The sequence below is a fragment of the Fundulus heteroclitus genome, chromosome 2 (assembly GCF_011125445.2).
Source record: "Fundulus heteroclitus isolate FHET01 chromosome 2, MU-UCD_Fhet_4.1, whole genome shotgun sequence".
In the NCBI taxonomy this organism is placed as follows: domain Eukaryota; kingdom Metazoa; phylum Chordata; class Actinopteri; order Cyprinodontiformes; family Fundulidae; genus Fundulus; species Fundulus heteroclitus.
Window position 1 is genome coordinate 37,396,291 of NC_046362.1, and position 12,293 is coordinate 37,408,583.

The 12,293-nt window shown below is 41.6% G+C and overlaps 1 protein-coding gene across 2 annotated transcripts in view; it reads right to left on the reverse strand.

Moving 5' to 3' along the window:
* Positions 1-12,293, reverse strand: part of tspan9a (tetraspanin 9a) — a 272,692-nt gene that overhangs the window by 208,864 nt on the left and 51,535 nt on the right. For both annotated transcript variants that reach the window (XM_036126694.1, XM_021316710.2), the window contains exon 3: positions 674-740. The gene's annotated coding sequence lies outside the window, so the exon portion shown is untranslated. The remainder of the gene's footprint in view (positions 1-673; positions 741-12,293) is intronic.

Below are 12,293 nucleotides of genomic sequence, written 5' to 3' on the forward strand. Positions count from 1 at the left end.
GGTAGCAAAAGCGGTCTGCTGAGGGAAGAGTGCGACGTACACATCTCCATCCCTCTGTCTAAAAGCACCATGACTGGTATCCTGCTGTGGAACCCATCCATGCACAAAGGGCCTCCTGAACCTCTCCATTTCAGCATAGCACCGCAGAACACTCTTCTTTCTCAGTCTATGCGCAACATTCCTTCATCTACGACTCCTCCACCACAGACTTGCTTTCATCTTAAGTCGGAAATTATCTGCAGCTCAGGTCCCAGTTAGCTCCTTGAAGCTGTGCTCCTGTTTAAGGCCAGAACGCCACACATGAGCTGCAGCATTCTGGCTTTAAGTAGGTGGTTAGCGGTGCGACACCTTCTCTGTCACAGAGAGAGACTCACCGTCACAGTCAATCAAGGGTTTCCACCTTGTTGCATCTGTATCTTAATCATCTCTGGGCTCAGACTTGTTCCAAGTGCTGTGTTGTGGGGATTTAATTAAATGCATAGTGGAACTAAAGCATCTTCCCCACTGAGGGGCCTTGTTAAACAAACAGAACAATACGCAGGAGATATTGGGGGAAGAGTGCTGGCAAATCCTCGCGGGCAATTAAAGACTCTCAGTTTCTTTTTACCGCCATGTTAGCAGATCATCACGACATCTGGAGGAGGGACGTGGCAGGCGGGGGAAGAAATCCTACCTTTCTCTGGAGACTGAGGAAACAGGAGGAGAGACCGTCAGAACCTCAGGCCCGGCTGGTCCAAACTCTGTCAAAAAAACAAAGACTTCATTTTATGGGGATTTATGTAATAAATCTTCATTAAACAAGTGGTTACATTTTTACCTACACCACATGAACAGTGTCACCTCTGTGGGGGGCATGGACCTAAAGTGAGCGAAGCGTCGTCATTAAACGGCGCTCTATTTAGGAGCCAATGAAAGATGCTTTTTAGGGACAAACTTTTAGTACTTTTTGCAACTGCATGAGTATAATTATCCCAGTGGACACCACAGGATGCTGGAGTGATGCACTCATGATAATCAACAAGGCTTTTCTCTTATGTTCAGATTTGGAGAAGATGTAGTTTTGTTCAGTGACTCCGTTGCTGTTTCCAGGGTGGTGGACTTAAATGAAATGGTGAGTTTTCCAGCAGCGAGCAAATGAAACCAGTTTCCTTTGTAACGATGACGCCTAACCATCAAAGTGATGCAGTTACTGCACTGGAGCTGGCTGCAGGCAGAGAGAGTCCAGCTGAAATCACAGGCAGGTGAATGAAGCTGCAGCTTAGTACATGCAGCCACTTCTAATCTTTTTCTCTGATCATTGCAGAAGTAAAAATAGTCCAAATAACACCAGAGATGCACCTTAAAAATGGTGTGACTCGTGACTTTTCAGCCCACGCATAAATGACAGCTTTATTAAAGTGGAACCTAAACCTTGTAGCGTTTCAAAACCAATGTATTCTTGACTAGATGCACACAGTTAAGACCAAATATATTCAGACCCCCGGCACATTGAGATGGGAGATTATTTTAATTTAACCGATAAGTTTGTTACTGATAGAAATTTCTCAAAAGATATTAAATCCATGTCAAATGAGTAGCAGCCATCAGATCTGGAGCAACTTAATGACTCCATCATATCAATATGGACCAAAGTCTCTCAGGGCGTTTAGACCTCCTTTTGAATCTATGCCAGCAGAAATTAAGGGATTTCTGATGGTAAAAAAAGGTCCAAACTGGTCAGGCAGTGTGTATCCAATAAAGCTGCCAGAGAGGGTAGTCCTATTTTAAGGTGATCTTGCACAGCATTGAATATTTAAACACGAGACGAAATGCTTACATTTGCAGGGAGCATTTTACCAGCCTGGAGTTGTCTTTTCATTTTGAAAAGCCGGGTTATCTGCCGGTAAAAGGCTCGACGGAAACCTTTGAGAAGCTGGCCTTGCAGCGTGTAGCAGGACATGGTGTAACAACCCAAACATGGCCGACGTGTCAGGGTGGGAGGGTGCGCTTTTCACGCCTCTTCACACTAATGTAACAGCGCAAATATGGATTTCCTGAGCTTTTTTTCCCCAGTCTTTGTCAGAAGCGGAGATCAAACAGGACTGCAAAGCAGAAACACGTGTTCAGAGCTGCAGCGGCAAAGAGAAGGTCCGCAGAATATCAAAGTGCCTGCTGCCCAGCGTGAATGATGGCTCTCCATGAGCGTCTTCAGATGAGCAGGGTAGGAGATGTCCGCCGGCTGATTTAGTGCCTCAATCTCGCACAAGAGGGGTCACTTTTCTCCCAACAGTGTGACTTACGAGGGAATGGCTGCTAGTTTCATTTCCATTTCAGTGTGAGGAATGATGCCAAAAGTTCCACCCGATCTGTAAAAGCTGTTGCATAAGCTCACGCAAGGGCACAGATTCTTTATTAATACCTTGTAGTAATGTGGTTTCGACATGTTTTCCAACATTTTCCCAGACTTGGAGATATTAGGGTATTAATACAAATGCAGGAAGACGTTTCTGCCCGGCAGGCATTTAAGACACGATGAGTCAGTTGAGTTAGATTCAAACGGCAACATTTGAAACTCCCGTGATGACGAGTTTGTCTAACTCTATTTGTTATGTCCTCATTATATTTTATTTTAAGCAAAACATAATTAATTTAAGGGTAACTCAGTGAATACTTGTTTCTGTAATTTGATTAGAAAAGCAGAAGAGTGACAGATTTAAAATGTTTGAGTAATTTTGATGATTATGGCTCACAGCCAGAGGTGAGAACCTGTTGCTGAATCGATTTGATTCAGCGGCTAAACTGTGATTATTAAATCGATTAATAAAGTAACAACGGCCGCTTCATAGTGCAAAACCCCAGATTGATGCAGATCCTTCCAGGTAAGAGTTGAAATGAACTTTCTAATCAGCTTCACCTTTAGGGGGATCTTTAACAGTGCTAGCTTGATGGGCTTCTGGTTGCCGTTCTACTTCTGCCTCCCAGGTAGAAACGTATAAGGTACTTTACCGCTTGTGTTTAAAAAGATTGTTTTTCAATTTCACACATCCTGCAGTAGAACTTTGTCCAGGAGCCACACCTGAGTCCTGCCTTCTATGTTCCTAAAATGAGCACATGAGTGAACATTACAATTAAGTAATTTGTTAATCAAACCAGAATCGTCCACGTCTGGATGCACCTTTTTTTCTTACGACACATTTACCTTCCACTAAACTTTCCATCATGCAACACTGAACAATCAGACAAATGGCAGAGGGCTTAAGATGGTATTTGAAATCAGATTTTTCCTGTTCTGTTTTCCATGTGATTTTGTCATAAGCTACTATATCGCAGTGTGTGTAATAACTGTTTACATTACAGTCATGAAAAAAATAGGGCGCCCCATTAAGAATTTAGTTCTTCATTAAAACAATGTGAAAATGTCAGAAAAAAGTGATTTAATTCTACTTCGTTAACAAAAGTTAAACTTGTTTTACTCATTAAACAGAAAATATCAAGCATAAAAGTGTTTTTTTAACTGAGGAACAGGTTAGAAGACCCTCCCCCATAACGGCCAGTGTCTTCTTGTCTCCATGCACCATCTGTGACGTGGGTGAGAGGAACGTTTGCTCCACTCCTCACTTCCTGCTGGGAGATGTTTGAGGGGTTTCCTGCATGTTCAGCCCGTTGAAAGTTACCCTACAGCGTCTGGATGAGTTCTGGGCTTTGACTAGGCCAGGACTTTCCATTTCTTTACTCTCAGCCAGTCCTTGGTGGCTTTACTGGTGCGTTTTGAGTCACCATCTCAAAACCATGACACCCCCACCTCCATCCTTTATGGTCGCCCTTGCTGGAACGCTCTTTTTGGTTTATGCCAACATTTTCTTCTGTTTTTACAGACATGAACTTTCTAAGTTGCTGGAGCTTAGAAAGCCAGACCTGGGCATGTTGGCCGCTGTTAGGAAAGTCAGTAAAATGGCTGATTTCCAATCTCTTGGTGAACTCTTTAAATCTCTGACCAGACTCAGAAGCTGCTACAATCTCCTTCCTGAAGGCATCAGACGGATCTTTGGAGCTCACCAAGATGTTCAATCAACAGCCAGGAGCGCCAGACTAAATGTCCGAGCTTTAAGACAGAACAGACCTTAGTGTGACCTTAGCCGTTGTAGTGGCAATTTATCTGGATGAGTCCTAATTTATTCCTCACAAACCATATTTTCTTCTGTTTTCATCATTTGGATCAGATTGTTTCAGTATTGTTTAAATTATTAGAACTTTCTGTCAGAATAACACCAGCTGTTGCTTGGTCCCCTTAATTTTCAGTCTCCTTATTTTGGAATTGAATGAATGAAATATAGCAATTTTATAATTCATTTGGATGAAACTGAATGTAAATGATCAATAAACTGAATTTAAAAGGTTCATATTTTTCAATAAATAAAACATTTTAAAAATCCAATCTGTTGCGCATTTTACCAGCTGACCCAGAAACATTCAGGAATGAAAGGAAAAATTAAACCATGAGTCCAGATGATCAAAGCAATTCCAGATTATGATGAGAAGAGAAAATATTACTGACCACTGGAGGAGAACCTATGAATGTGGACTAAAAGCAGAACGAAGCAAGGAGGGACACAGGCAGCAAAAACAAGACAGTTTGTTCCTCCCATTTGCAAATTGAATTAATCAAGGCTTCATTGACGCACTGTGTAACAAGACAAACATAATTAGATTACATCATTACTGCTCATCATTACACGCTTGTTTCCTTCCCTCTCCCTGGGGAACCACGCACAGCCAACTGGACGGCCAACTCTAAACGGTGGCCACAGGAAAGGCAAGATGGCTGTCATCATTCGTTTACCAGAGAGGCTGACCTCGTTTCTCTCAGTGAGTCAGGAGAACGATGCTGTTTCTGATCAGCGGGGATCATACAGTAAGTTTGTAGGAGTCCTAACGCTGCAAACAGTGCAGTCTGGCTGCAGATGTAATCACTCTCCCCCCCCGGGAGCCGTGTTTACTATGTGTGGCCGTTCACTGTTTGCAGAGCACGTGTGATCCAGTGAGCTTGCTGCTCGGTGTTGGCCTGAGCAGCAGCCTTGATTATGAGGAGTTTTGAGTGACATTATGTGTCACACAGCGGCCAGGCAGGGAATATTTACTGCGCTGTGGACGTTCACGCCAGAGTTTAAAACACAATTCCTCAAAATCTGACAGGGGAAGACATCTGACCTAAGCATTCCTGCTGAAATCTCCCCGCTGTCCAGTCACAGACACGCCAAGACCAATAAAAAAAAATGACATTTGCACTCAGAGAATGACTGCAGGGCCTCAGACTGGGAGTAAAATATGCAGGGACCCCATAAAAATAAATATGCTTGTTTTAATATGTATGTACAGTAAGGGGCGAGGTGTGGAAAAGCTGCCGCCGTGCTGTGTGCGGTAATAGCCTATCATTTTCTCATGGGAGAGAGCCCGGTCCTGCAGCTGTAGCGTGCACAGAGCCTCCACAGCTGTGAGGGAGGTGGTGTCAGCCGTCCTTGGCACTCATCGCCAAGTCAGCTGAGAATGGCTGGCTTCCCCTCACACGAGTGCTAGAAAATATGATGCACTGCTAGACAGGCATGAGGTCAGATTACTGCGCAATGTGGCCCCGCAAAAGACGCCCTTTAAACGTTGCTAAAATGATTTTTATTTCAAAGAAAATCAGAATAGTCGAGAAAACAGAGAAGCATCAAAGAAAAAATACGTATAAAACCCAGTCTTTTAGATGGGGTTTCTAAAAGTGACATATATATTAAAATGAATGCTTCTTGTGAGTTTTTTTACAGTCTGTGGATAAATAATTCCACCCTTCGTTTAACTCCCTGTAAGTTCTATGAACAACATGCTGCAGGGAGCGTTACCATCCGTTCCACACTCAATCTTCTTTTGCACAAATTGATAAATTGAGACATAAGCATGCTTAATCTCTGTTCCACGTGCAGCTTGGGTATGGGGACAGGGAAATTGAAATGACAGGACGTGGAACGAAGCACGTCCGGGGGAGATGGAGGCATCACTCCTTCGTTTATAGAACTGACAGGATATTGATCGCTCTTCCTCCAGGCCTGGAGAATCAGAGGCGAGTTCCCAGCCTGCCTATCTGGGAGCTGCCGTACTGCTGACTATGCTGAGTTCCATATCCCAAGGGCTAATCTAAGCAACCACCATCTGTAAGAACTGCTCTCCATATACTGTACCTTCCCAATTTCTTCCTCATTCTATCTCCTTCTCCAGCTTTTCTCTTTTCATTCATACGATTTCTGCACCAAGCTGCATTTGCTTCAAATCTGCCGGTCCAGGTCATTTTCTCTCCACCATCAATCCTTCTCGGTCTCCACTTTTCCTCACATCACATTTTTCCCCTTCTGGATATATCCCATCCATAGTAAATGTGGTCTGGCCCTGGACTTAATTCTGCTCTACAGCTCTGAAGGAGAGAGAAAACCTCGACAGCTGGATCAGCGAGGTCAGATTCTTCTGTCTGCATATATACGCCGCAGACGTGTCCCCGTCTCCTCCAGCTGTTCCTCTTCACAGCATCAAATGCAATAAGAGAAGGCATGGGAGGAATTATGGAATCAACCACGAATGCTGAAAAACAGCCAAAAACCTTTTTTTTAATAGAGCATAGTGCTGTGAAAAACGATGTCCTCCTTATATATTTTTTCAGTTTGTGTGTTTTATATCATTTAATAAATTTTAAAATCAGACAAAGATAACATGAGTTTAAACAAAAACTACTTCTTAAATGAAAATTGCTTTTCTTTTAAGGCAAAGCTATACAAACCACTCTTCGCCATGTAAAAAATGTTCAATAAAGAATTACAAAATGATTTACCACGTTTTGGAATATGAGTTCAATTAGCCAAAGATAGCAGATTATTTTGTCTAATATTAAAGTTAGTTTAATAGTGTAAAACAGAAGAAATCTGCCAGAGGCGCAAATCTTTGTGCATTGCGCTGTCCAAGCAGCTTGGCTGTTTAAACAAACAAGAACGAGCAAATAAGCAATTAAATGACTTTTCCATTCACTTTTAGCACTATTGGATATTGAATTTTAAATGAGAAAACACACAGTTGCTTTGGACCAGCATTTGTCCAGTAAACTACAAATCTTCAAATCAAAATCAGCATGAAGAAGCTATAGCTAGGTATTGGAGTGCATTACTGTATAATTTCAGGTAGCGGGAGTCTTGCTTAAGATGCTACAGCAGCGTTATGGGAGTGGAAACTAAACGGAGAGGCTGTGGGGGAGCAACTTGACGGTAGCATTGAGCTGACCTGAGGTGCATTGCTGACGAGCCCAGTCCTGCAAAAACAACTATTACAAAGCATTTATAAAACAGCAGGTACTGAACAATAACCTATATTAGTTATAATAATAATGACTGCAATAGAAACTAAGATGGAGAGATACACGCCATGTGCAGAAGCTAAATTTTAAGAGAGAGGACAGAACTGGGGGAAAAACCTCACCTCTCTGAATTACTTTTTACAGTAACAAGCAAACAAAGCGATCACCAAACTTACAGCAGCAGCGTCTTCAATCGACACGTAGAAATGAAAGAAAATACATTTTAGGCTGTGAGCAAAATCACCAAGATTAATATTTCTGTGAACAAATCTTTAAATGTATTTATTTTTCTTATCTTTTCACATTACCTGTTTTTTCTTCTACCCATAACAATGCAACTGTCAACAAGATGATGTGAAAGATTGATGTTTTTTTTTTTTTTTTAAATGGCAGTTTACACCGCTAGTAGAGGTACTTACTCCACACTCTAATTAATATACTCAAATTGGGGAATATATCTAAATATTACTAATCTGATTTTTACTGACTTACAAACCCACGTCTGTAAGACTTAAAGCAGCAAAAGGTAAGAAATTTATTGTTAAATCAACCTAAATCATTCTTATTTCTCAGCCAATCAGATGAGAGTTCCCATAGTTCCCAGCACAAAGCGCAGCATTTTGAGTTAATTTCTCCAACATGAGATCAATAAAGCCCATCTTATCTTATTTGGTATTTTATCTTGGCAAAAGAGCAACAGCCTGCTAAAAAGAAGCCAGTAGGAGCAGCGGACCAGAACTAAAACAGAATACATCATCATAGATCTGTCCTGAGGGAGTAAAAGTCAAGTGGGGATTCACAGCAGCAACCAACCATTGAGAAATGGCTGGCCTCCCAGAAGGCGTTGAGTAGGTGTTGTTCCGATTTTAACCACTGGGTGTCAGTATATTATTTTTCCTTTAAGGTCATCAGTGGAGCAACCGTTGTTCTATGAATGTAGAGGAACCGACTTTTCAATGAAAATAGCTGATCTTTCCAAATGTCATTCCTGTTGTGGAGTGGTATTATTTTCCCCGTGGTGACTCCTACTGTTTGGGATGAGAGCGCTTTACAAACAATTAAAACTGAGTTAATGTCTCAGCTGAGACATCAACTTTTATTGTTAATTTTATTGTTCATAGTTTTCGTATTACCTTAAATAAAAAGGAGATTGTACAAAGAGGAATATCCAGAAATACATAAATTGCTCAATAAGCACCCAGTAAGCCAAGTGAGCCAAGGTTGGTGTCAAGCGATTAAAACTTTTAAAACGCTTGATCATTCTTCCAACAATATCATCTCATGGTATAAACAAATTGTTTCCTGACGGTTATTACCCTTTTTTTTTTCAATCTCCATTGTCTTAGTGGCTGTCTGTGTGTGGGAGTTAAATAAACAGATGGACTCTCAGGAGGGATGGAGAATGCAAAGCAAATGTAAAATAATGCACCGCAACATTTACACGAGACAAGAAAGGAAGGCAAGAATGAATTTACCATTTAAGAAATGTCACTCTTTAACGAGACAATGTCTAAATTCACCAAAGCTATTTGTTTTATTAGGAAGGTACACATGGCAAAGATGCAGGTTTATTACACATATGCCCTTGATTCATTAATTATGCAATAATACAACCCAGTGCCATTGAATGAGTCCTTGTATACAAGTGTGCAGAGATATTCTAATTGAAAACCTGGGATCCCAGAAGGGAGAGTTGCCAGCCGTCAGACTGCTGATGACAACAAACTAGCAATTTATCCCTGACAGCTTGCCTATGGCTACAGATGATGTTCAAAAACCTTCTGTCTTCCACCACCATCCCACTGCCAGGTTTTTAGTGTCAAATGCCAAATGCCTACGCAATTTCAGTCGGCACTGCAGATGCTTGGTATTTATTCTCACATATTTACAGCCAAGTGTGGAGACACCCAACATCCAGTTTTATTATAAATCTTACATCCACCCCCTTATACCAACGATAACGTCACAACATTTTAATTCCTTTTAGCTGAGCAACCTGGTGCTACAAGCAGCTTTACTATTTCACCTCTGTGTCATTGTTAGAGCTTCACAGTGACAAGACAAGCAAACAAGCAAATATCCACTAGCCTGCAGAAATGTCATCGCTGGCTTAAAATACTTCTCCATTTATAATGCAAAGCAATTAGTGTTACATCACAGACAACCCAATAAATGTTCTGGGGTTCTGGAGGACACAGAGAGTTTAAAAAAGGATAACTAGTAAACCTCGCAACCACTATTGAGCATTTTTCTCGCGGATAAACCTCACAGACACCAGCGCACTCTCACAAACACCTACAGGTGCTTGGATTCAGGTATTAACAGACTCACTTCTATACAAAAAACTCCTGTTATTATCTTCAGCTGTCACTTTATACACCTCGTATTAATTTATACTGTATATTCTTCAGTGATGGTATCAAGGCGTTGGTTGTTTGTACCTGTAATACTTTATCTGCTGTTCTTTTTTATATCTCTCTTTGCAGGTGTAGAAGCAGACTCAGAGGATGTTATATTGTCTCTCCTTTTCCTCTCCTCTATTTTTTCATATTTTCTCCCTTTTTACATTTTGTCTCATCTTTTTCTCTTCCTTTCTTTTGCTTCTACCTTCTTGTTTTTGTGTCCATTAAACATGAAATAATCCCAGCATAACTTTTAATAAAGCTTCTTGCATATATAAATCAAGCGGAGCTCTATAGAAAAAGCAGCAAGGCTCCACTTGTGAAAGTGAAATCTGTTGGACTCTCTTTGGCATTAAGACAATAATCATTAATGCTATACTACCAGACAGGACACAAAAAAGAAAAGACTCCAGCTTAGTTACATAACACAATAGAAAATGATATGTAATGTGTATGATAGTGAAGTAGCTAAGGTGTGTGCAAGTTACCTTAGCATCTGGGGACAGTGTAAAGGGTTAATGATTGGATCAGAATCTGTGAGACCACTACAATGACAAGGCAGGAATTGAGTCTGTTGTGAGCAGCAAAGATAATAACATCTGGCAGCAGCTGGGAGGAAGGACCTGCAGAAGTGCTCCTTAGAGCATCTGGGTTGCAGCCGTCTGTCACTGAAGCTCTCCAGCTCTGCAACAGCTCTATGCATGGAGTGGGACACAATGTCCATCAGTGATGGGATTTCCTTACAGTCCATCTGTTTCCCACCATCTGGATGAGTTTGATTGGCGGATTCAAATCATGGATGCAGAATGTAATAAAACTTCATCAGCTGTGTGACATGACCATATTATTATGCACTAAAATCTGAAGAATCCTTCTGTAACCTTGTTGAAACCACTCCATGAAGAGTTAAGGTACTTCTACAGGCCCATTGAAACCTTTCACTTGTGAGGTGTACTGATAAAGAGGGCAACCAGGGTAAAACATTTAGTTTTATTTAATGTATAAATTTAATTATCTATAAAAATACAATACTACTTGACTTGGCTGGAACAATCCCATTCAGAATTGGTTTATTAATTTGTTCGCTGGTGAAGATTCTCAGTCATCAGGTCATGGTCATTCCAAAAAAAAGTAAAAAACAAAGCAACTGGACTTGTTTTCCGTAGTTGAAGACGTTTCGCTTCCTCTCCAGGAAGCTTTCTCAATTCAAAAAGTCTGGAGTAATGTGGAGTAACAAGCTTTATACCATTACCAAACAAAGGCCTTGTAATGGCTTAGATAACATGCAGATTGAACCGAAACTGGTCCACTCCTCTGTAACGAGGAGTCGTTAGGGTTGTTATTGGCTTGGCTTAAAGGAACAATGTTTTGATCACCCGAATGTGGGTGAGAGTTAACTCTCAAAATATATATATTTCAAAGTCTAACTGGGGGGGGGGGGGGGGGGGGGGGTGAGTTGTCCTTTGTTTTGCAAAACAAACTCCTCCTTTTCAGAACTCCTTGAAGGCCATTGCAAGGCATGTTTCTGATGCACAATAGCAGGTTAGAGTTTCATGGGAGCAAGGCGAGCAAATTGTCACCACAGCCAGCAGATAGCAACACTCATCATCTACAATCATCCCGACGGGCTGGAACTGGATCCAGGTTTGTTGTCCCTGGTGTGTGTGTGTGTGTGTGTGTGTGTGTGTGTGTGTGTGTCTCAGCCTTTGTGTCCTGGGTGTCCAACATGGATACGGTTTGCCTGTTCGCAGCCAAAGCATACCAGCTCGGCCCAGTAGCCTCCAACTGCTGATCCGACGCCCTCGTCATGGAGGAATTTCCTTCCTGATCCAGCATCAGCAATCAGAGGCATCTGCAGCATCTACTCTGCCAGAAAATTATCCGTCTCCTGCAAATGCACCCAGACCGGCTGCAGCATCTGTCGGGACAATACTCATGCCAAGGAGCTGTGCAGCTGTGCACCTGTCAACCCAGACGCACAAATATTTTAGGAAACACAGCCACCAGAAACCGCAGCACACCGGGGATTGCAGACGGAGCAATTGCCTGAGGGATCCTGTCATCAACCATGACCCATCAAAATCTATGAGCAGTGACAAAGGCGCATCACGACCAGTTAGTGGGGTTCATAGAAACTGCAGCTTGATACTTCAAACGCCGCCTGATATTAGGAAAGAAAAAAAAATCCAAAGGCTTTCAGTTACAACTGATTTCATTTCAATCTGAAGGAGGTAACATGCTGACAATTCTTTAATTAAATGAATAAAATGCTTTGATGTGCAACGACAAGACAAGATAATGTATCCCGCTCCTCCTCCTCCACAGAACATGCAGAGCTTCATCCTCATATCTTTTCTGACACGGTGAAAGAATAAGTGGAAACAAGATGAAGAGATTCTCAGGGAAAAACAGAAATAGGCAACACTCGAACAAACGCTGGAGTATTAAGGCTCACACACTCTTTGTGTTAATTTCCAAAAAGCCCATCAGCCTTAAGTAATGCCATACTGGACTGATAGCTGATAAAAACCTCTATT